At 41.0% G+C, this 26,559-nt stretch overlaps 1 long non-coding RNA gene across 1 annotated transcript in view; it reads right to left on the bottom strand.

The window, feature by feature from the left end:
* Positions 1 to 26,559, bottom strand: part of LOC309349312 — a 152,261-nt gene that overhangs the window by 88,472 nt on the left and 37,230 nt on the right. Inside the window, exon 3 of the long non-coding RNA XR_014159836.1 lies at positions 2,190 to 2,287. This is a non-coding gene — a long non-coding RNA (uncharacterized lncRNA). The remainder of the gene's footprint in view (positions 1 to 2,189; positions 2,288 to 26,559) is intronic.

The following is a 26,559-nucleotide window of genomic DNA, read 5'->3' on the forward strand; positions in this document are numbered from 1 at the left end:
CTTGCTGATCAGAAGGTTGGCGGTTCGAATCCCCGCAACGAGGTGAGCTCCTGTTGCTCGGTCCCAGCTCCTGCCAACCTAGCAGTTCGAAAGCACATCAAAGTGCAAGTAGATAAATAGGTACCACTCTGGCGGGAAGGTAAATGGCGTTTCCATGTGCTGCTCTGGTTCACCAGAAGCAGCTTAGTCATGCTGGCCACATGACCTGGAAGCTGTATGCTGGCTCCATCGGCCAATAAAGCGAGATGAGCGCCACAACCCCAGAGTTGGTCATGAGTGGACCTAATGGTCAGAGGTCCCTTTACCTTTTTAAGGTGCTACTGGAAGGATTTTTTTATTTTTTATTTTTTATTTTATTTTATTTATTTATTATTATTATTATTTTGTCTGTAAATTAATTCATTTCTATGTAACTTGAAAAAGAGAGAGAAGGTAGAAGAGCAGAACTACCCACTATTCCTGTCAATTTCTATTTATTCAGAACTTGGTTCTCAGAGTAGGGTCTGAAGGCACATGAGGCCACCATCTTGTCCTTGGAGGAGGTAGAGAAGCAGGTATAAAGGAATCAGCAGTTAAGGCTGGAGCCATCTTCAGGTGCTGAAAACGAGCATGTGAGAGACACCCATGCTGTGCATATCCCCTCCATCTCCAACCTTCCTGTGTTGAGTGGAAAATTCTGAATTGGGCTCCTAGAGTTATTTGACTGGATGTACTTAGAAGCCACCTTATAACCAAGAAACTAGTCACGAACACTCCCTCATCATTCTTCCCAACTGGAGCCCTGACATTTTCTTTGTAAACTCTCTTGAAGAGGGCAAGTGTCTACCCCTCAAGTCTAGGCCTAAGAACAGTTTAAGATATGGAATATGTGTGTGTCATCTGGTGGGGGGATGGAAAATGAAGGGCAGCGGAAAAAGGGTTATAATAAATGTGGAGGGAGGAATTAAGGTGGTCTATGTTTCCTGCAAATCCTCTTTAGGCACAGCTACCTAAATGTATTCCTTTATTTCATTCCCAAGCCTGAAGCTCCCTGCTACTGTCAAAGGGACTGAACAGAAGTCCAAGGTTCCTGATCTAGGCTGAATGGAGTGCTGGAAAGTAGCACCTTACGGTGTAGAAAAAGCACAGAAACGTTTGTGGCTGGTCCCACTTGTTCTGCATAATGTAAAAAGTCAATGATGTTTGTCACGGCATCCGTAAGGCACACATCAAGCTGCCTTTACTCAATAAAATCAGCAGTCCATCTACTCTGATTATGTATTGAAAGCATTTATATTGTGTGTTTTCGGCATAGACCCCTCAACAGTAAAAACAATGCATAAAATGTACAAACTGCTTGATGAAAAGGAAAGATAAACCGGCAATAAAACCATTTTCACACAATACTTTGCAGCAGCACAGGAAAGCCAGGAGCTTGCTGAACTTCAGAGACGCTCCTCAGCAAAATAAAATTAGCATAATATGGCACTGAAAAGCCAACAAAGAGGGGGCAGAGTGGACTTTCCCAGCAAGTAATTCCAAAGCATTGGAGCCAAGGCTGAAAATGTCTTGTAAAAAATAGACACCCCCACTGCTGTGTCTCAGGTGTTTGCTGTCCTTCTCCAACTTGGGTCCCCAGCTGTTGTTGGACTATAACTCCCATCATCCCTAGCTAGCTGGACCGGTGGTCAGGGATGATGGGAGCTGTAGTCCAACAACAGCTAGGGATCCAAGTTTGAGAAACACTGGTATCCAAGGCAGAGCCTATAGATAGGTGGATCTGCAGATATCCTAGATGGTTCAGTGCTTTCAAGTTTAATGTCACTATGCCACACCTTGAATTGAGCCTAGAAACCATATAGTAAGCTAGTGCAACTATTTGCAAATGGACGTTCCTGTTCCTATCTGGTCAAATAATCTGGTAGCTGCATTGTGAACCAGTTGTAATTTCTGAGTACTTTTCCAAGATAGCTCACACTGTCATCTGGAAGCAGACAGAGGTCTTTGCTAGCCAGGCTACTACTCAGATCCTCTTAACCAGAAATGCTGGTCAGTAAATGTGGGGCGTGCACATGCCGATCATGTGGTCTATGGTAAGCTAAGTGGCTCCTCCCAAGTGACAAACGAAATTAACAGTTACATATAAAATGTCATGCCATCTGAAATAGAAAGACTATTATTTTTCCGTTTGTGTATAAATGGGTACTCACCGAGCTTCTGTTGCATCTCATAGTGCTCTGTCTCCATTCTGTGATTAATATGCATCACTGATGTGTGCTAATCCAATACGCTGTGCTGTCTAATTACTCTATTATGCGCAGGAAAGATAAAATATTTATTTTGTTATGTAATGACATTAAAAATACAGCTCTCACTGTTTGTCTGTGGCGCTATGAGATATTCTTTAAAGCAAGCAGATTGCAATGTGTATGTGCAGGATTATGAGGGGAAAAACAAATTCCACAGCATGTGGTGTTAAAATAATAAAAAAGGCCTTTGAGCATCTCCATTTTACTTCCTTTCATTCTTAAGGTGAGGACAAACTAAGAACCCTTGGGAGTAAACCCCATGGAATTCAGAAGAATTTGCATAGGTACATGGTTGCTTGTGAGTCAGCCTTAAGTAAAATTAATGTGACTTTCTTCCGAGATAGTGGAAGGACTGATAAGGAGCACTATGGAAATCCTTCACGGCAGTGTAAATAATCTGTGTCTGCACTGATTATATATTTCCAGGGAATTATCATTTTGGTTCATGGATCTATATGCATGTTCAAAAAAGCATGATAGTGTGGAGATTGAATTTGGCACAAGTCTTGGGAATTTGCACTCAGCTAGGGTGCAAAAGGGAAGGTGTACAATATCCTTTTCGGATAGGAACGTAGGAAGCTGCCTTACACCAAGTTGGACCATTTGTCCTTTTAGCACTATACTGTCCGCACTGATTGGCAGTGGTTTGCCAGAATTTCAGATGGGCATTTCTGGTCCTACCAGGAGATGTCAGGACTTGAACCTGAGATGTTTTGCATGCAAAACAGACACTCTGTTACTGAAACTATGGCCCTCCTCCTGCAAAACAATTCTGTTCATTTGTAGTGCTGCAGTTTTTCATGCAGTTTGCATTTACAAAATCTCTCTGTGTTTAAACTTATTTTTAATATGCATTTCTGATCAACTGTGAGAACACTTCCTAAACTGAAATTTAAAGCGGCAAAGGCGCTTCTAGAAATCAGCATAAACCATCAATATATCTTTACTGCATATTGAAATTTGAAAACCAGAGCCAGTGTACTATTTGCCTTGCTACCAGCTTGTTGAATATAGAAACAGTTAGAAAGGGTGAAATTAAATCTTCTGCTTCTGGGTTCAGCTGGAATCAATCAACAGAGCTCTGTGTGAATTAGCACCCATTGGCCTTGGCTTAGAGCTGGTTAGCCATCTTATTGTGCTTGTGGAAAGTGGGAGTCAGTACAGCCTGCAGAGGATAAGTTTAATGGGTCAGCTATAGCTGACGCTCAACAATAACAAAACATCCACATTCTGCACCTTGTGAAGTTTCCAGGGGGTTCTAAGAGTGCACCCAAGTTACAGTGGTCCATTTGGAGGTTATAAAGTAATAGACAACTCCAGTGAGATCTGTACTTTATTAATCTAAGAGAGAAAATGTGCTTTATAATTTGAATAAAATCAGCATAAACCATCAATATATCTTTACTGCATATTGAAATTTGAAAACCAGAGCCAGTGTACTATTTGCCTTGCTACCAGCTTGTTGAATATAGAAACAGTTAGAAAGGGTGAAATTAAAGTGGGAGTCAGTGCAGCCTGCAGAGGATAAGTTTAATGGGTCAGCTATAGCTGACGCTCAACAATAACAAAACATCCACATTCTGCACCTTGTGAAGTTTCCAGGGGGTTCTAAGAGTGCACCCAAGTTACAGTGGTCCATTTGGAGGTTATAAAGTAATAGACAACTCCAGTGAGATCTGTACTTTATTAATCTAAGAGAGAAAATGTGCTTTATAATTTGAATAAAATATCATTTTTTCAGAACTCCTGTGTGTATGTGTGTGTATGCATTTATGTGTATGTATACAAGCTCACAGATATTTTACCAGATGTGTACTAACAATTCATACAATGCTCTGATATACATTCAGTTTTTCTCTGAGCTTTCAAAGTGTCATTGCATTTTCTACCAAGGCTGTTTAGTTTGCTGATTTCAAATGGGTCTAAGGACTGAAATGCATGTAGCTGTGGAAGATTCATAATCAGGTGTCCCACAGTTTTTGTGAGTTGCATTAAAAGGAGGGAGAGAATATCACGACTGTGGCATTGGGGAAGAGGTATAATACCTTTCCCCACTTCCTCTGCAAAACAGACTCACAACTACTATTTGACTTTTGCAGAAAAACACACTAGTACCTATATGTTTTGTTTGTTTGTTTGTTTGTTTATTTATTTATTTCATAAAATGTATACACCGCTTGATTGTTAAAGAAAAACCTCAAAGCAGTTTACAAACTGGGCAAATATTTTCAGAAGGGGATGACACAAGGACATATTTAAACCCACTCCCCTATCACTTCATTTCAACAGAACCCCCAATGTAAGGCAACCATTCCTTTTAAAACAAAACAAACAATGGAAAATCATATCACAGATTTCCCATCATGTACTTAACCCATGGTAGACAGGATAACAGCTTTAGATTGTATGCATTCAGGGGGAGTGACCATTATTTGTGTTTAAAATCTGTACGACTACATAACCCTTTTCAGCGTGCCCCCCCAAAGTAGCATCTAATTACTAATATATAATAAGGTATATTGTATATACCTTATATCATGGATATAATGATATAAGGTATATTGTATATACCTTATATGATGGATCTGTGCTGTGCTATTGCAGATTGTGTATATAGCAGTATTTTCTTTGTGCCAACTGCTTTACAGTCTCTGTCTTGCAGTCATTAAACATAAAATCCTGGGAGACCATTCACTGTTCTCCCATAGGAGAAGCACTGTTTGTTCTTCGGGTTTTTAAGTGTCCCCAATGCCAACCAGTAGTTTAATATTGCCCATTGGGATTGTTATTTTTGGTTGGGGATTTTGTGTTTTTTTTAGACTTTTGCTCCAAGTGGGGTCTTGCTATAGGTGTTTCTTTCACAGTGTTTAATTAATGTATATTAAACATTAGTACTTGTAGCGCTGTATGTGTAGTTTTAATTCTTAAGTTGCCTACAGTTGTGTTGGGTAACTTACTTATTATTATTATTATTATTATTTCACAGACAAGAAACTATATAAAAATGTGCGCGGGTGTGTTTCTGCTTGAATGCCTGTTCTTTGGGTCCAATATCGCAATGTGAAGTCTGTGAGGCCCACAATAATCCTAATATTACCATCCTCTGCCATTCAATACAGATGTGGTGATGGTGGTGGATGGGCTTGGTTACCAATCAGGATGCCAGTGGCACAAAGCAATTTGATAGGCTGAAAGCAAAGTATTTGCTCAAAGCTACCCTGCAAGTCCAAGACTAGGAAGAACTCAGTTACTCAAACCAGCCCCTGCACTGCTTTGTGGACCACACTGACTCTTAACCTCATGAATTCCTCTAAACCTTGCTTTGTTTTTACTCTTACTATTGTAATGAGCTGGTTTATGTCATGTCATATTTTTTTAAAAAAAATTGAGGGTGGTTCCTGTGGTGAGATTATTAGCAGAACTGGCTTTGCCGGGCACCTACTTTAGCTATGCCTAGCCGCACCAAGGCATTCAACTTCCAAGCAAAGCCTGGAAGGTATTTGAAATGGCAGGCTGTAGTTCCACTTTGCTCCACAACTGTGCAGCAAAACGGACCTTTTGCAGCAGGGATAAGTCAGAAGTGGTGCAGCGTCTAATGTATTCCAAAGCTCTGGTTAACTGCAGACACCCGTTCACACTTGTCTGGAGAGTGGAGACAAAAGTGGAAAGGGGCAGGGTAGCACTAGAGTAGTTTCCATCAAATCTCCCCAAACAGCACTTAAAAAATATATATTCTTAGTAATTTTCTGCCGTTTAAAAAATCTATACAGACATCTTGGTAGCTTAATCAATGACTAGCATACTGTATTCTGATCAAAGTCAAAATGTGTAGAGGGAAAGAGAGTGAGCTTTGATTTATAAACATCATTTGCCGACACTCTTCTTTGGTCCTGTGTTACCTTTTGATGGACAGTTTTAAGACAAAATATTGCTCCACCCTCGTTGCTATTTTTCCCCCTTAAGTGAATCTCTCATTTAAATCAGACGGCTTCTCCCAGCAAGATAGAAGGGGTGTTATCCACTGAAAAAAATTAGGAGAAACAGATGTTGAATGAAAACAATAGAAATGATAAAGTGGCTGAAAAATGGGTTATTTAATTCAGACTATGTACTACAGACCAATATTAAATGACCTCGTATTAAGGCAAGCAGGTTGCTAATTAAAGCTAACGCCGGAGAGGTAGGTGACTTCCCCCCTTCTCTCCCCCCGCCCCAACATGGATCCATGTTAGAACTTGGATATTTCCCCCCCCCTCCCTTCAATCTATCTAGCCGGAGACTTCACCTCGGTTGACAGCTACGGCAAGCCTAAACTGACAGCTTTTCAAAACCCGCTGAAGAAACCCAGCATTAATTAAGTCATTGCTGGACTGTAATTTCCTTGAGAAGTAAAAAATTCTCACACAAGAAAAGGTTACAGAGACCTTTTCTGTGTCAAAATTACCATGCTGCATGAATATTAATGCTCTTAATGAAGACAACCTTTGCTTCATCAAGAAGGTTCTGGAGCAGGTGCCAAGGCTGAAGACTCATTCTGTGGATTCCCCCCCTCCCCACTCCATGAAAGTAGGCGCAATGGGTTTGCCTCCCCCCCTTTTAAAATCAACATTCTCCACATGACCTCTTCCTCCCCCCCCTTTTACAGATAGGGAAGAAGAAGAAAAAAATCTTCACCCTCTACTTTGAAATCAAACATTTAAAGATTTCATTCAAGACATTAGTCAGGGTTCATAGACAGAAAGAGAGAAGAAAGGGGAGGGGGATTTGAGGGGCTTATTTATACAGATCTCACACATGCTTAAATAGATCATAGCAGTGTTCATGTCTAATATTGCCCCAGGGTGCTCCCGGACACATTTATTCCAAAAGGTTTCTGATGAAAGCAGCCATTTAGGAGCCAAGGGGCAGCTCTGGCCTTCCCCTCGGGGGCTATGAGAGTTTTCTGTTCTACAAGGAGAGCAGCTGAGGGGGAGAGGGTTGTCTCTTGCACACAGCGCAAGGCCTCTCTCTTCAGAGATGGGGAGGGGGCTTGAGATCAGTTGTGCCTGCCTTTTCTCATCTGTCCTGAAAGGGAGAATTCTGAAGAGGTCTCTCTGTAGGGAGAAACTGCAGAGTTGGCAAAGAAAGGGGGCTGTGCCATCCTGGATGCCTTATTAAGAGGCAGGGGATTAAGCAGCTCTCTCTACGTGAAACACGTGTTTTCTCTCCTTCCAGTATATAAGGCTATCATTTTACCTCCCATTCTGCCACACGTTTTGCTACACACCCACACCCATGTGCCATACATGTCAAGGTCCTCCTTGTCTCCCATGGGGTAGGTTGATCAAATCATTCACCCAGTTTGGCCATTTGTGAGGGTTCATAATGAAATGTGAAACTCGGGCATGAAGATGAAATGACGTATCCATCAACTGCCCTGATAAAATCGGAGCATCCCGATTTTGGGAGCTGTTCTCTCAGCACGGCACCCAAAAATGTACTATCACGGAGGCTCAGAACATGCATTTGGGGGCAAAACACGTGGGATCACGAACACATGATATTGTGTGAGGTCACAATCCCACACATTTTGCCCCCAAATGCACATTTTGAGGTTTCATGATTTCATGTGGGTCACAGGACTCTCCGGGAACACGGCCATGTTCTGGATTCTAATGTAAAATATTGGAGGATATTAAATGACTTCTGTCAGACTACAGAGAGTAATTGGTGTCGGAAATAAAAAAATGAAATGAAACGAGCCTTTTCATTCCAATGCATTCATTAAAGAATGCTGCCTATCACAGGCATTTGGTTTGCTGAGGCCTGAACTAGGCTATAGATGCACTCAGTAGCTGTGCCCTTAAGTGTACCTTTTTTCAAACTCAGATTGCCAGAAAGGCGGGGTGGGGGGAGAAGAGAGAGAGAGAGAAAATAATCAGGATCAGTACACAAGCATGTGGGTAGGGGGCTTTTGCCCTTTGCCTCCACTATCATCCCAGTTCAGACTGGGGGCTTTGTACTGAGAATTTGTATAGGAAAATAAATAGCCCCAATCGCCTCAGTAGGAGCTCCCCCTGCCCCCATATGCAGATTGCTGACACGAGCCCTGAATCTGAATAGGTACCACAGCAGGGGGCAAAGGTTTAAAGCCCCCCACCTCCATGCTAGGGTTTGATTCAGATTGTGTCTCCCCCAAATAGCCTGCACTGAAAGAGAAGAGATGTGGAGCAAATGTGTTGTTTACACTGGCTCTCAAACTGAAGTTAGGTTCTTCTTTAGGTCATATGTAGATTTATTTATTTACCGGTATTTATTGAAGCTGCTAGTAAGGATAGCAATGAATGTGATGGCCGGGGACCTTGAGAATTTTTTCCAGAAGGTACTTTGCCATTCTGCATGTCTTGGTGCTTTCGGAAAGCAAATTAAGTCCTGATTAATCTGCAGAGCTTTCTCTGTGTGTTCTGATTAATTTTAGTTGGTTTGCAGTGAAAAAGAGCAGGAATTTCAATCTGCGCTGATCCCTGTGCATACTCACATGACCAATGCGCCCCTGGACATTTGTTTTTTCCTGTGGAAACTTGTGTGTTTCCTGCTGTGTGTTGGGATACCCGTTTGAGAACGTGGGACACAATAGAAGTAATGTATGGTTTGGCCCTGAATTTGCTGCTTGTTCCATTACTATATGTCTGTTAGGAGTCCAACTCCAGGAAGTCATGGTGAGGGAAGCAAGCCAGTTGTTACAAAGCTTCAGAAAAAAAGTGGAATCACTTCAGCTCAGCATCAAAAATTGTCTTCATATCTCAGTTCATCTGACTCATGTACGTTGCAATGAAAAAGTGCAGCAGCAGAGCAGTTTCCAGCTATTACAAAACACACAACTGAATACCTTTTTCACAACTTGAAGACTTGGGTGTACGAAAATGTAATGCAATGAAAAGGCCAGGGGGCTATTTTCCCCTTTATCTAAAAGGCTTTTACCAATAGTGGGAATGTGTTCTGAAAGTCAACCAGTGAAATGAAATAAGACACTCTAATATTTGAGTTCACTTAGGTCACTTTCCTAAAGGTATGTTAAAAGCAAAATAATTAAGACAATGCATATTTTAAAGCTAAAAACTAGACTGAAGTATTCATCAGTTCTGCTCTGTTTGTAAGTGCTAATAAGTTTGCAAAGCTTATCTCATGTTAATTAACTCATGTTAATTATGTCATGTTAATAAATCTGCAGAAGAATCAAGTTCTTGCAAGCAGTTTTCTTTGTATTCTATTTGTACCACAAACTCAGAGAGCCGCTGTGTTTTGCATTTTGAGCACATGAAAGATATAGAAGATGTATACAGATTAAAATACTGCAGTGACTGCTGAAATAAAACTATCACCAGCCAAATAAACCTTTTTACATCCTCTCCACAAAGAGACATTCATGCTCAGCCTTTGTAGCCCTCCAGTGGCCCAAAGCTTGTGAGCAGCCACCAATAATATTCCTTTTGTGTGAGTTTGCCATTCATACCTGATGCATAGAGGGCATTGCACACTAATGGGGATCTAAACTGGTAGTAGGTGACCAGCAAAGGAATCAGTGATAACACAGACACAATGTGCAGATGCTGTCAAAAAGGTGAATTCCATGCTAGATATCATTAGGAAAGTGACTGGAAATAAAACTGCCCATATAATAATTCCTCTACACAAATCTATGATGCAACCACATTGGAATACTGTACATGTTTCTCTTCATCTCAAAATGGATGTTGTGCAGCTGGAAAAGATGCAGAAAAAGGCGACCAAAATGATGAGGGGACTGAAGCAACTTCTCTATGAGTTCTTGGAGTAAGAGAATGACAGTATCACATCCTTGGACTGGAGTGGGCCGGGGGCACTGACCCCACAGGTTCATCTAGTAGCAGCCCCTTGGGGGGATGGCTGTGCATGCCCTTCAGCTTCAGAGTCTGACCTGATGAAGAGGAATCCAACTCCTGGCTCGCTGATACAACCACGGTGGGAAACAGGATGTTGGACCAGATAGGCCTTCTTCTGTACTTATGTCCATAGGAAGAAGACCCTTCTGTGTTTGTGTCATTTGTTTCTCATGCATACAGAGCGTTAGGAAGATACTGTTGTGAGTTTGGTAAGGGTAGGTGCCTGGTACCTAAAGATGTATAAGGTGCCAGCCAAACCTCCCTAGGGAGAGCATCCCACAAATGAGGAGCTATGGCAGGAAATGCCCATCCTCATGTTGCCACCCTCAACAATCTACGAACATTCAGCTTCACTGGGTGTTCATGAGTTCTAGTGTTATGAGAGAGAACTTTTCGTATCCACTTTCTCCGTGTTATGCATAATTTTATAAACTTCTGTCATGTCACCTCTTACTTGCCTTTTCTCTAAACTAAGATGTCCCAGGCCCTGCAATCTTTCCTCATAGGGGAGTTGCTCCACCCCCTTGATCATTTTCGTTGTCTTTTTCTGAACCTTTTCCAATTCAAGAATCTCCTTTTAGAGATGAGAGACCAGAACTGTACATGGGATTCCAAATTTGGGGACACCTCCTGTCCTAGGGCAGGGATATACAGATCCAATGGTTCTTAGGCTCACTGGCATTGTGGAGATCTGCTGGAAGTTCATTCTCCTTTTACTCCTCATCTGAGGAGAACCTCAGGTTTGAGGTTCTCATTTGTCTGCTTATAAGAGACGGATGTGTGAATTTACCTTATCTTACTGGACTCAAGCTGGAAATGAACATTGGTTATTTGGGCAGACCTCCCACTTTTAAGCTTTTGCCTTCCAGGCTTGCTGCTAAAATGCCTACAAAATCATGGGAGAATTATTCCAGACCAAAAAAAGGGTCTGCACTGTAAGCGGAATAAGGTAAATGAGGGGTGGGGGAAGACTGGCAAATTGGCTATTAATTTTACTTTTCATGTTTACTTACCAGTCACTCATGATCTAATCACAGTCATGCTTAATGTATAAAAATAAATCTGAATATTTACTGTTGAGACATGTAATGCCCTATTTATATTAAAAAGGTAAACCAGTGATATATCTTTATGGGTGCCAATGTAACGGCTATTAGATTTATAATATAGAGAAGAAACATAATTTTATTAGGAAGAGCAATAGTTCACAATCCTATTATTGTTTATTGCTGACGTCAGGACTGAACTAATAATAAGAGTCATGTAACAACTGCATATAATAAAAATAAATGTTGATTGCATTTGCAGGCAAAGGGATCTTTTGAAAGGAAAATGCTGATTTGAAAAGCCCACTCTCTGTTGCTACCAGATATCGGACAGGGCCCTTTCTCCCAGACCTCATGAAAGTAGTATTGGTGGCCATGCTGTGGGTTTAGAGCAAGGAGCAGTGACAGGCAATTAGATGCATATAAAGAACTTTACATTGTTAAGTTGCTGAAGTAATAATGATTCTTTGAGAAAGGAGGGGGGATTTGGAGTTAGGGGTGCTTTGGTTCATTTCAACAACAGATGCTTCAAGTCTAGGGGATATTGTTCTTGGCATCAGGGTGAAGTCTTTTAAAGTGAAGAATAGGTTTTCCCTATATGGTCCTCAGGGCTTTCCTAGGGTTTAAAAATATCTAAAAAGCCTAAGAGAACAAAAAAGGTTTATACTGGGTACAAAAAAAAATATAGCAGTGCAGGTGCAAGTCAAACTTCCCTGGAGAGTCTACCACAGGCTCTCCATCCAGTTGCCACCTACAGCACCTCAGAAGGTTGGAGCACTGCAAGAATGCCTCAGGTGAAGAAGATCTTGGCTATCAGGTGACTGGTGCTGGGAAAGATGCTCAACAAGTGCTTGGGTCTTAGGCATTGTAGGGTTAAAGAGGTAAGCACCAGCACTTAGAACTGAACTTGAAAGCTTAGGCTGTTGTTTTAGCACAGAAGAGATATGGGAGTTTTCCTGCACTTATTATTTATAGTGGTACAGATGGTGTTTGATTTGATGTTCATAAGAGTGAATTTGGAGCTGGTTGTCTGCACCTTTGGTCACTGTTCTTACAGAGTGAGTGTGGTTTTCTGTCTCACACTAATGGTAGGCTGTGCCCAGTCTGAGAAAAAGGTCTGTTGCTGTATTCACATCCCTTGTGTACCCTCATGTTTCTCTGTAAGAACCTGCTGGATGAGACCAAAGAACTGCCATAACTCCATCCTTTGAACTGAATAGATCACAAACTTCCCTTCAGAGGGAAGTGGTGTGAAACAGACATCTCCAAAATCACATCCATCCATCCATCCACAGAAAACAGAATGATGCTGAGCCACATGCCACACAAATGAAAATATTGAGTATCTATTCCAGGTCTTGCACAAATGTTAAAAAAGGATTCCACTCCCCGCCCCCCTAGTATATTTAGGGTTGCCATATTTCAAAAAGTTAAAACCAGGACACCCTGAAAGTTGTGATGATGTCATGTGGCAGCATGCCACAAAGTCTGGGTAGGGGAGAGGACAGCAGCCATACAGCTATAAAAGGTAAGAGGGAAAAGCCCATGAATATCTCATTGCTCAGCACCAGTTATAGTTCTTAACTAACTTCAGTTTTAAAGTTGTAGTCAAAAGCTGTAGCACACACAGAGTGCTGTAGTAATCCAACCTTGAAGTTAACCAGGGCATGGATAACTGGGCTGGTCTGTTTAGGAACTCATTGCCAGGGCAGACTGAAGTGATATTGAGCTTTTGCAACTGGAAGGACGGCATAGATTATTTATTAACGGATTAGGTGAGAATGTGTAACTGGAAGGATGGTGAGGATTATTAATGAATGGATTAAGTGAGAATGTGTAATCATCAGCACTTACTAAAAGCTCTAGATAAGCACTTGAACATGTGATCATATGAAAAAGGTAAAGCATATGTACAATGTTAAATTGGCACAGGGGCACAGAATAGCTGAAATCTAAGCCATGGTGAAAACTATACAGAACAAGTTTATTATTACTAACACAGCCAATGAAAGCTCATTAAGTTTTACCTATTACCCTCAAGATCTAAAGATAGATCTTTTTAAAAATGATGTATCTAATACCTATATTATCCTTTGGTTAGCAACAGGCAAGGGGGCCAGAGTTTTGTTTTGTTTTTAAAAAAGAATGAAATCCCATAGAAAAGCGATTCAATTCTATTTCCATTTAGACTTTAAAAAAAAACAAAAACCCCAGCCTTAATCAGCATGGTTGTTTATGGTACATCTTTCCAAATAAGATTGCTGTCTTGCAAGCACTGTAGATGCCACTTTGTTACATCTAAACTGCTTACGAGACAGCACTCCTATCTGATAAGGAGAAGCACAGCCATACATATTTATTTATATTTGAACTCTTGCCCTCCGTACTGCACTGCGGGTCATGTATCTGCTCCAAAACCACCTTATTAATTTTCTACTAGTATTCTAGGTATGATGGTTAGACTGAGTCTCATAGTGATCCAAGTTTGAAAGGCCCTTTTTCTTTCTTTAACTCTTAAGCCACTAGAATGTATAATAAAAAGGTGTTTGTGGGGAGTCAAGCAATTTGTTAGGTGCTGGGAGAATGACTCAAATCAAAACTTTATTTTTGTCCCTTGCTGGTGTGTATCTCTTTATGTCCATGGCTATGAATATATATTAGCCAGAGATATACATACATGCACACACTTCAAGTTAAATTAGATCAATGGATAATGATGTCATTTGATTAATAAAGAAATTACAGAAGGCAGTTAGCTGGAGAGAGTATGATCTATTAAAATAAGTTTCATTTCAGCATTCTCCTGGCATATCTGAGCTCCCTTATATCAGCTGTTTCAAAAACATTCCTAGGGTTCGGCACATGATGTAATCCAGTGATCTGCTACAGTGCTCTTATCCACACGCAGAGTTACTTTACCCCAACAGCTTTTCACTCACTTCAGTGGATTGGTCAGTTTTGTGCTCTAAACCAGGGTGGCTTTCATCCCAAGTGAAAGTGCAAAAGTACTTCAACATAGAACCATGGTGGGCCACTCGCTGTCTTGTTGTGTGTAGTGAAGGGAGAACGAAGCAATTTGTGTGTGTGTGTGTGTGTGAGAGAGAGAGAGAGAGAGAGAGAGAGAATTATTTTATTGATCTACTTATTCAAGTATAGCAAGTTTCAGAGTGAGTTCTCTTCTTTTCGCTGATATGGATTTAAAGGGAGGTTTAGTCCACATGCTAGTCCATTGGGTGGGGTTAATTTCATAGACTATGCCATTGTTTTTTGATTGCATCAAGGGGGTTTGTGGGGCTTTGGATCAGTGTTTTGTATATTGTGGATACCATCCCCTTGCCATGTCCCATTGTCATTAGAAGGTTTCTGAAGGTGGTCAAGGACCTAGAGGCTGTTGATTTTACTACTGGATTGTTCTAAGAAGGCATGTAGTTGGTGGTGTGTTAGCCAGGGTATTTGGGTGTCCCCTAGCTTGTTTTGTATTTCTTGTGTCAATATGGGTTTGTTGCTTTTGTATAAGTCTTCTAGGAGATATAGGCCTTGGGCTTGCCAGGTTTTTATCTGGCGATTTTGTGCTGCATGGTGGAATAGTGGGTGGTGAGCCAGCAGGATTAATGGGAATGGGGTTGGGGACAGTTTGCCTACTTCTTCCTTCTATGCTTGAAATATGGTCTATGTGAACCTGTTTAGTGTTGTGGGGATTTTCCTTCGTTTGTTTTGGAGGAAAGGGTATACTGTGGTGGGAATGTTTTCGATTATGTCTCTCTCCCACTGTACCCATTGTTTGGTCTGGTCTTCTTGAATGTATGGGATTATGTGGTGGACTTGGTTGGCGATGTAGTATAGATCTATGTTGGGGATTCCTCAGCCTCCTTCTGAGGTGGGGAGATGCATGTGTTTGGGGCATATTCTTGGCTTTTTGTGTGAGAACATAAACAAGTGTAGTTTTTTCTGCCATCATCTACAGGCCTCATCATCCATTAAATTGGGGTGGCCATCCAGGTCTTGATGTGCTCCAGCTTCTGCCAAGCTCAGAAAATATGGCCAGTGGTTGGGGTGGTGGGTGTTGCAGGTCATGGGTTATTCACACCTGCCATAAATGTTTAGGTGTACACCTGACAATGTAAAATGTTAATGTGCTCAAACTAGTTGGCATACACAAGCATCGTGGGTTGTATCCAACTCAGTTCTGCTCAGAGTTGAACAAATGAAATAAATGAACCTAAATTACTCATGCTAACTGATTTCAACAGGTTTCCTCTGAGTAGGACTAACATTGGCTACAACGCCATATACTATACCATTTTGTTTTTTGGCAAGCAGCCCCAGGAAGGTTGGTGACAAGGGAATGTCATCCTCACACTGAGAAAGGTTCCCCAGGCCTGTCATATAGGAACACCAATCAGGTATTTTGATTTAGCTGCAGCTTTGTGACCTGGAAGATGAGTGACCAGTGGCTTGGGAACCCTATGCTGCAGAATGTGAAATTTGTGAGACAGAATAATCAGACTTAATACTGACTTTTTTTATTTATTACTGACCTTTTCTGTAGTTCAGGGGATTTCTTTCATGTGTTCCTTATTTATATTTTGTACATTTGCCTTTTACAAAATTAATAAAATTTAAATAAATAAGCAAACAAACTTCTGCTCGGTGTGATCTTCATGTGGGTGAACCCTTAACATGTTACAACCCCCTGGGATCAGTTTATCTTTTGTTAGATGTAGATGATATTGATGGCACTTTGGCTAAGGGAGAGCACATGTTTCAGAGTCCCTTTGGTGCGCAAGCAGAGGTGGAGAAAACATGAGGCGATCTGCCTCCGCAGGCAAGAACATACAGTGCAAAGACTGCCTAATACCCAGGTGAAAAGTGGTTTGCTGCTCACATGTTGGGAATTGATAGCAGAAAAACACTGAAGAGCTCTTACTCAATGTGCGACATTACAAGCCTCCAGACTTTTTCCTTGACAGTCCCTAATAGCACAGCGGAAGGAGGCTGACATATCAGTACAGTCAAGCCAACTTCCCTTCCATACGTCATTCAGTCTAAAAGGTGAAAAAATGCAGCTCTGCGCTATTAAATACCTAATAGCAGATGTTTTGTTCCTTAGGAAAGCAGACTATCAAACGGTGTCACACAAGGGCCTCCTTGACATCTGTTACTGTGTGTTCAACAACAAAAATACTACACTGCAGGATAGTTGTGCTAAATTTATTATTATTGTAGACTTGGGGACCACTGACAAAAACTTTTAAAATAACCCAGGGGGAGGGGGGGCAAAGCAAAGCAAAGTCTATATTTGTGCAGTCTTAGAACAAGCCCAACTGAAAGCTGATTTGGGAGATATAACCCCAGTTCTACCTTCAACTTAACGTCTGTATCTGATAAGTGTGCACATGTATTTTATGCAGCCCCCATGGTAAGTCTGAATACTTTGGGTTGTCTGCTGAGAATAGGTCTAATATAAACCAGGGAGAGTAAACTGCTTTTCTCTTCACAGTTATGTCACTGCAAAAAAAGGAAAAAGGTGCACATATCACCCCCAACAAATAACCTTGCAGTCAAAAAGATACACATTTGTATTTGCGCCTGAGTGCATGTGTATAAATCTCTCCTATTCCCTTTCATAAACTGTAATTGGAGAGGTCCAAAACTGCACCTCAGAAACCAGAGCCACAATGAGGTTATTGCAGACCTTTTGTGTCTGCTCCCTTTGTTGTGGAATTTAGACCCTAAGAATCCATGTCGCTGATGATCATGGGACCTACTCTCTTGTTCTCTGAGAGGGAGTGGCGTTGCATTGAACCATTTGGGATTGAACCGCTGTTTGGGATGAATTCACCGCAGTATGCCTGCTAGAACAGGAAGACTGCATTGCTTTCCCTTCCCTCTCCCATCCAAAGTGTGGCAACAGGATTCAAAAAAGGAAGCCATAGTGGACTTGGATTTATTATAGCTGCAGAGATCATCCTTCTGGATATTTACATTAAATGCAGTTGTTTCTTCTGGTTTGAATGAAAAATGACATTTAAAGCATCGTACGTGACGAACCATATTAAATACTTACAGGATTTTGTCCCTTGTCCCTTGTCCCTTTGACGTATCTAATTATTTGCAGTATTGTGATCTCGTTTGATCCTTTGTATAAATTTTAAGCAACTCCTTTCCTGTCATCGCCAAACTGCATTTCACTGGTATGAGTGTAGTAAATGTTGAGATAGCTGAGACAAGCCCTTTTAGAATTCATTCATTAACCTCGGGTATTTTTAGGTACAATATGGTAGATTTATCTTTAAAGGCTTTAACTCACTGTGCAAAGATTTTATACTAAAAATGATTTTAATCCTATATGCACATTCTAAAATGATACTATGTTATAGTATATCATTCAGTTAACCCTCATTTGAAGTTCCTCTGGGTTAAACTTTTTCTTCTTCTTTTTTTTTTTTTTTTGGTCTTTTTAGTTACTTACATTACTTTGCTTTTCTATTGCTCTATTTGTAACGTTACCAATCTACATGGATTGAACTGTCTCCTTCAAAATGGATTTGAGCGGACCAGCCTTCCTGGGAGCTTTGTACCAGAGATTGCTTTGCAATTGGGAGTGAACACAGTGCTTACATGAGCAAGCATAAGCTCCGATTAATATTCGATTACTGAATCGTGGACCAAGCCCTAAACCTGGAACATACACTTCTAGATCTGGCACTGAACAGTGACGATTGTACACTGACCATGTACAGTGTAATGCATCAGGAAGTCTGGTTTCTACCTGCCCAATGAAATACGCAACAAACAAACAAAGGAGTGTGTGTCTTTTCAGCTGTATTCAGGAATGTGTTGGGACTTGTGTGTCACTGTAGCCTACAGATAGGAAATGAAGATGAGAAAAGAAAGGAGTAGAAAGTTAGTTGCAAGCCAGTTAGTTGTGGTGCATGCATGATGAGCCTCCTTCTCAGCTGATCTGCACAAATCAGCAGAGGAGGGGGAATGTGTGTCGTGTGTGCAAAAGGTGTACATGAGAGTTGTGGGGTGATCACATCCACCAAGGGCATATGGTGAGTGGACAGAGTGAATGCCAACTTTTTTTAGCTACCCCTGTGTTGCATGCATGTTTAGTGAATCATCCAGTTTTGCTCAATGTTATACTTAGATTTGAAAGAACTAAACGTGCCTAAGCAGTTACGAGACCTAGGATACGGAGGGCAGGCTTTGTTCTTTTGGAAGTTATATTCCTTCTTGCTGGTGTTTCCAGCCCTCTGTCTGAAGTCTACATTTCTCCATCAATAGACTGTGCAAACTCCCAATACTTCTGGCATTTCCCGGCTCTAATCTCTCAAATATCTGTCCTGTACAACAGCTGTATGAAAGTGTGGACACTCTTCCCATGAAAGGATTTCCCTGAAGGAAACAAAAGCTGCTTCTCTGTGCCTCCCTGTCTGCAGTAACCACATTCTTATTCTTCTCATTAGGTCTGACCTGTCAGGCAGGCCCCTGCAATATCACAGCATAAGGTGACAGGTTTCAGTGAGTGACAAAGTCTCTTTACTTGCTACAGAACAGCCAGTCTGCCACTTTTGTACGACGAAAAAGGATCATATTCTCTTCCCCCCTCCCTTCCACTGCTTCTGCCCAGCTGGGCTTCTGGTAATCGTGTCTCTTTGCTTCCAATGCTGCTTTGCAGCACCGCTCACTGTTTGCTAGACAATGTGAAACAAGGCTAATTTTTCTGACATGATATATTAAGATTTTGAAAATGTATGGTGAAGAAAAGTAAAGTGAATAGAACTGTGTGTGAGAGAGAAGCTCTCCAGATTATTATCATTTATAATGGCAACCGACAGCTGTCTACCAAAGGCAGGGCCGGGGTGTAAAAAATCTGAATCCTTGCTAAGGAAAAAAAGAGTGTAGAGTAGATAAACATCTTGTCAGTACAAATGTCGCTGCTTGCCAGACAGAACGATCCCCACTCCAATGTGCCACTCTGGAGGTTCTCCCACATACACACTAAGCCAATTTTGGGGGGCAAGGAAGAGGAGAAGCAGAACACCCTGCACAGGGTTAACATTGATGGGGCTCATAAGGTAAATCCTGCTCATAGCAACTAGAAGAAGGTATAAGAAAAGCACTTTTAAACACCATCGATTTATTAAAATGAGTGTAATTTATAACTTTTAAAATTCAGTAAGTATTGCTATTCGTAGTTATTCACATCATCATCATTACTATTGGAAGCAGTATTCATGGAATGGAATCATAGAGTTGGAAGAGACCACAAGGGCCATCGAGTCCAACCCCCTGCCAAGCAGGAAACACCATCAGAGCACTCCTGACATATGGTTGTCAAGCCTCTGCTTAAAGACCTCCAAAGAAGGAGACTCCACCACACTCCTTGGCAGCAAATTCCACTGTCGAACAGCTCTTACTGTCAGGAAGTTCTTCCTAATGTTTAGGTGGAACCTTCTTTCTTGTAGTTTGGAACCATTGCTCCGTGTCCGCTTCTCTGGAGCAGCAGAAAACAACCTTTCTCCCTCCTCTATGTGACATCCTTTTATATATTTGAACATGGCTATCATATCACCCCTTAACCTCCTCTTCTCCAGGCTAAACATGCCCAGCTCCCTTAGCCGTTCTTCATAAGGCATCGTTTCCAGGCCTTTGACTATTTTGGTTGCCCTCCTCTGGACACGTTCCAGTTTGTCAGTGTCCTTCTTGAACTGTGGTGCCCAGAACTGGACACAGTACTCCAGGTGAGGTCTGACCAGAGCAGAATACAGTGGCACTATTACTTCCCTTGATCTAGATGCAATACTCCTATTGATGCAGCCCAGAATTGCATTGGCTTTTTTAGCTGCCGCGTCACACTGTTGGCTCATGTCAAGTTTGTGGTCAACCAAGACTCCTAGATCCTTTTCACATGTACTGCTCTCAAGCCAGGTGTCACCCATCTTGTATTTGTGCCTCTCATTTTTTTTGCCCAAGTGCAATACTTTACATTTCTCCTTATTAAAATTCATCTTGTTTGTTTTGGCCCAGTTCTCTAATCTGTCAAGGTCGTTTTGAAGTGTGGTCCTGTCCTCTGGGGTGTTAGCCACCCCTCCCAGTTTGGTGTCATCTGCAAATTTGATCAGGATGCCCTTGAGTCCATCATCCAAGTCATTGATAAAGATGTTGAATAAGACGGGGCCCAAGACAGAACCCTGTGGCACCCCACTAGTCACTCTTCTCCAGGATGAAGAGGAACCATTGATGAGCACCCTTTGGGTTTGGTCAGACAGCCAGTTACAAATCCACTGAGTGGTAGCATAGTCAAGTCCGCATTTTACCAGCTTCTTTACAAGAATATCATGGGGCACCTTGTCAAATGCCTTGCTGAAATCAAGGTAGGCTACATCCACTGCGTTCCCTTCATCTACCAGGCTTGTAATTCTGTCAAAAAACGAAATCAGGTTCGTCTGACATGACTTATTTTTCAGAAATCCATGCTGACTATTGGTGATCACAGTATTCCTTTCTAGGTGCTCACAGACTGTTTGCTTAATGATCTGCTCCAGAATCTTCCCTGGTTTGATGTCAGACTGACTGGGCGGTAATTATTTGGGTCCTCTCTTTCCCCCTTTTTGAAAATAGGAACAACATTTGCCCTCCTCCAGTCTGCTGGGACTTCGCCTGTTCTCCAGGAATTCTCAAAGATGACTGCCAGTGGTTCTGAGATCACATCTGCCAGTTCTTTTAATACTCTTGGATGCAGTTCATCTGGCCCTGGAGACTTGAATACATCTAAACTAGCCAAGTATTCTTGTACTATCTCCTTAGTTATTCTGGGCTGTGTTTCCTCTGCTGAATCATTTGCTCCAAATTCTTCAGGTCGGGCATTGTTTTCTTTATTGGAGAAGAATGAGGCAAAGAAGGCATTGAGGAGTTCAGCCCTTTCTGTGTCCCCTGTTTGCATTTCACCATCTTCTCCTCTGAGTGACCCCACTGTTTCTTTGTTCTTCCTTTTGCTACGAACGTACCCATAAAAGCCTTTTTTGTTGCTTTTAACCTCTCTAGCAAGCCTGAGTTCATTCTGTGCTTTAGCTTTTCTGACTTTGTGTCTAGCTATTTGTTTGAATTCCTCTTTGGTGGTTTCCCCCCTTTTCCATTTTTTGTACACATCCTTTTTTAATCTTAACTCAGTTAAAAGTTCTTTAGATAGCCACCCTGGCTTCTTTAGGCACCTTCCATGTTTCCGTCTCATTGGTATTGCCTGAAGTTCTGCTTTTACTATCTCCCTCTTAACAAACTCCCAGCCATCATGAACTCCCTTTCCTTTTAGTACTACTGTCCATGGGATCTCACCCAGCACTTCCCTAAGTTGTATGAAGTCGGCTTTCTTAAAGTCAAGAAATTGAGTCCTAGTATGCTTGGCTGCTCCTTTCCGCTGTATAGTAAACTTCAGAAGAGCATGATCACTCGCGCCTAATGATCCTTCCACTTCTACCCCACTAACCAGGTCATCAACATTGGTTAGGACCAGATCTAAAATGGCTGTTCCTCTTGTTGCTTCTCCCACTTTCTGGACAACAAAGTTGTCTGCAAGGCCAGTGAGGAATCTGTTTGACCTTATGCTCTTGGCTGAGTTTGACATCCAGCAAATATCCGGCAAATATTAATTATGTTGTCTGCAACATGCCATTAATTATGACATCTGTAACATCATTCAGTTGAAGCTTAACTCAGAGTAGACCCATTGAAATTAAGGAACATGACAAAGATAGGTGCATTAATCTCAATAGGTCTATTCTCTAACTAAACCTTAGTTGTGTACCACTCAATATCCTTTCTCTAATATGCTTATAGAAGAATTCATGGGTTTCCGAAATGGTTCCATTGACCAAAAATGGAAGCTGATTTTTGGAGCACATGAAACCAGTAGACACTAGGTTTAGTCCCTGAAACTTGGGCACTAGGCCAGACATGGAGCTGTCCATGACTCATTTTCTGTCCTCTGAAAGTGTGGAGAATTCCTATTCAATGTGCCCTAGCAAAATATGGAGAGCCCCACTTGTCATTGTAGGGTTACATTAAATTCACCAAACAAGCAATATATAAAAACAAGGTTGGGTGGGGAAACATTGCTAATAATTGGTGCAGCAAAAACATAAGTTAGGTTGGGGGTGAAGGAGTCACTATCATCCAAGAATATTTTATATCTTTCACAGGGAGACCAGTCCAGTTCATGGGCAGGCAGATTGAAGAGCTCGTTTCTGGTGCTGGGTCAGAGAGACGCAGTGGGGATTTGGCTGGTTATCATCCATCCCACTTCCCAGATGTCTCCCTCCCTGAACTGATAGAAGTGGCTTCAAGAGTAGTGCTGGAAAAACCCCAGACAGTGGTAAAAAGAGATTTCAACATCCACATCAGAGTTGTCTTGACTGGGCCAGCTCTGGGCTTCAAAACAACCAAAGAACTGTCTCAGCACATCACTCAATATACCACACACACAATCACTGACCCAACATGTATGGTAGGCCATAACTTCAACTTTAAGATCTACCATGGTGGTCCCTGTTATTCCATCGCCCAGCAAAGTCCATTGTTCAGTAGTCTGGAAGAGGATCTTCTTGGTGGCAGACTATATTTGTGGAGTGCCCTCTTCACTGAGACACAGCTGGCACCAATACTATGTAGATTTTGTGTCATCTAAAATCTTGCCTTTTTGTCTGGGCTTTTGGTAGCTGGGGGCAGGGGAGACTGATGGTGAGGCCGGTTTTATATTTCTGGAGTAGTGGCAGAATGAAGCTAAATTTTATTTCATGTTACATTAATGGATTTTTGTTGCATTGGTGTAACCTACCCTGGGATCAAAGATTGCTAAAAGGTGAGATAGAAATTAAACAAGTAAACAAATAATGTTCAGTTAAGCAAGTGAACACAAAATTAGTAGTGAAAAGATGTTATAACACGAAACAGGAAAATCCTAGAGCAACTGTGCTCTAGGATGAATTAGACATGCTAATTATTTAATTTAACTTCTAAAAGTTAAAGCTATATTGAAAATTACCATATTAAGACTTTGAGTAGGCATTTTATAATCCAGCAGATCCTTCCCAGCCTTTATGGCTACAGTTTTTTAGATCATTTCTAGAAAAGAAAAGGCAGTATCTTGGCATACCTATGCATCTTCCATGAACAGTCTTGAAAAATTGTATCAACAAGGAACCCAACCAACCAGCATCAAATATAGTATATCCAAACACATGGAAGGCTTAGAGACCCATTAATTGCCTGAGTATTGATTATTTTGGTACTTGCCAACTCCTCCAATCAATGTAACCTCCAGTTACAACCCTAGCTTTATATCTTATTGCTGTCCTTGAGTATGACTGCTCTGAAAAATGTGAACCATTTCAGAACGACATTGAAGCATCTTGGGAAATGCATGAGAGGTGGGGATGTGATATAGAGGAATTCCAAAGAGCATGCTCTGTTAGAGGTACTGGCTCCATCAGTGTGAGTTTAAAAAAATCTGTCTCTGAAGCAGCCTTATATGAAAGTTTGGCATCCATGGCATTGATCTTGGATACAAATAACTTCAATATGAAAGAAAAATGGTTTTCTTTCGTTAAATTATTTGTTGTTTTAATGGCTTCCTGTAAAGGGATTTTTCAAATTTTCAGCTGAAGATTTGTGCACTGTGGCTGCAAGTCCGGAGAATATTATATTATATTTTACAGATAATCGTGACCAACCCTCCTTCCATCTATCCCGTACAAAATGATTTAGCATATGTTCTTGGTGGCAGACACGATCCACTCAAATATCTGTTCTATTATTATTATTATTATTATTATTATTATTATTATTTGACCAACCAGATATCTCCAGGAAACAGGTCAGGAAGGCAATAGCATTCTCCCATTTTGCTTCCCACCAGCTGGTACCCAGACATGCTTCCTCTAAACCTGAAGGTACCATATAGCCATATTTATTTATTTTACAAAACTTTTGTGCCTCTTATTAGGAGAGTTGCTGCTCAAAGTGGTGTGCAATCCATAAAAGTAATGACAATTAATATAATAAGAACCCATTACAATAAAACTGCTTAAAACCAGCCCTGGACAATAGCCACAATCCCCACCCCAATCCTCTTTTAAGAACATCTAAATTTATAGTTGTCACTACATTTTGTGGCAAATTATTTATTGTAATACCTCTCATGTATTATTATTATTTACTTGAATAAAAAGTGATTGACATATCATGCAGCCTAATTCTTGGATCTGATGCACTGGTGTACAAACATAAACTTCAAGAGCTACTACAGTGAGGTACCATCACAGCCCATCGCATTGTGTCCTTTGTCAAAAGGGACCTTAGCTCATGCTACAGGGGGGTTACTTCTGCTATGTGAGAGTCAGCTACCATTACCATGAGCATCATTAACTCAATATGCAAGCTGTAATATAAGCAGAGCCGGCCCTACGATCAGGCAGAACAACAACTGTGGAACAATTTCTGTATGCTGACCATGCAAACAAAAAACCCCTCCCACCATTTTGAAAATAAGGGAATCATCTATGGTAGTCTTCATTCAGTCTTTGAATTCGATGTTGGGGTGGGGAGTCAAATATTGCAGTGAGGGAAAATGTGATCTGTTAGCAGATGGAGTATGCCTGACATCACATGCAATTCTTGGAGTTTATCTCCGAATAATAACCATGGAACAACATTTTCTGTGTCCTGAGTGTGTAGAAACAACAATCCTGTATGAAGAAAGACTCCTTTAATCTTCAAATAAATGAATTAAACTTCCTGCAAGAATTTTGCAAAACAAAATTACCTACTTATCTTGAAGGGCAAGATGATCTATTTAAATCATTATGTTTCTGTTGTATATCTAAATATTGAAATTCATCTCTGGGAAATGTCTACCAGAAAGTGAACACAATCCTCCTTAATAGTTCTAATCTTTCACTGTAATATGTGCACCAGAGGGTGCTATGTTGCGAGTCTGTATGGGAAAATTAGAAATTCTAAAATGCATTTAGGATTTCATATAAAAAGGGTAGTAGTAAAATGGCTAACTGTAGATACTGGTCTTCATGCAAAAGGAATAACAGCACAGTTTTCAAGCTGCAGTTGTTTTCCTCCTCAAATGAAATATGTGATGTGTGTTTTCACCAACTGTCTAAATAAAGGTTTAGTGAGTCACTGAGGGAAACAGAAAATCTTTATTTTAAGAGCTGCAGAGCTGAAGCTTAAGAGTTTTCTGTGAAAAAGCTTCCCTTAGGTTTGTAATTTAAACATTACCCATCTGCTATTTCTTCCCAGGTCTGCATTTACAGCAAATCTGAGTTTTTCTTTTTAAGATGTACTGATTGGCCCATGCCATCTATGGAGAAGGATAGAAACCTACTTTATTGATCTATTAATGATACATTCCTTCCGGTCTAAATTGAAAGGGAAGTTTTTCCTAGTTAATGTCTGAATTCTTGAAAAAGGGTCACCACAGGTGGTCCAACAACAGAAGGGAAGATAAAAGCTGGAAATATAATGGAGATGCGCAAGCCATTTCCCAAAACCACACAGAAGCAAACTGAGAGAGCATGTCCAAATTTGATTTTCAACCATCTACCACTGTGGACAATAGAAAGGGTCTCTCCAGATTGCTGAGGCATTCTGCAACATGTTCTTGCACAATAATAGTGTATTTGTGATTTAATCTGTTTGGTGGGTTGTTCTGCGATGTTTTCCCAATGCTACCACATGATTGCTGTCCGGAGGGGCTATAGAGCAACAAAAGCTTAAGACCACTGTGGTATTCAAAGTTACAGGATTTTAGCAGGAAGTTACAGGATATGGACTGATTGGACATGAAACACTGTGACTATCCCCAAGTGCTTGCAGGCACAAACAGTATTGAAAGTGGGATTGTGTATGACTACCCCGATAGCATCATCAGCACAAGTCATCATGCATGCATAATAACAACAATAATAATACCTGGAGGGCCCCCCCAAAGTACTATGAAAGTCAGTAGTCATGGGACATGCCCCCACAAATGTGGCAAGATCTTTAATGCAGTATGATACCATTAACATTTTGTTGATGACTACACCTAAGGCTGATTCACACATGCAAGCCCCTCTTGCAGTCTTCATGTGAATCTATATATAATGTGTACAATGGTCGTGTGATGAAATGTTGACATGCATAGAGAATTAATTTCTTACAATTCCTGATTTTGGAATTATACTGATAAAAATCCAGTTAAGGATAAGAATCAGCTTCTTTTAATATGTCTAGAAAATTAATTGCTTTTTAAAAATGGTGCATCAA

This window comes from Podarcis erhardii, assembly GCF_964252035.2.
Source record: "Podarcis erhardii genome assembly, chromosome: 8".
In the NCBI taxonomy this organism is placed as follows: domain Eukaryota; kingdom Metazoa; phylum Chordata; class Lepidosauria; order Squamata; family Lacertidae; genus Podarcis; species Podarcis erhardii.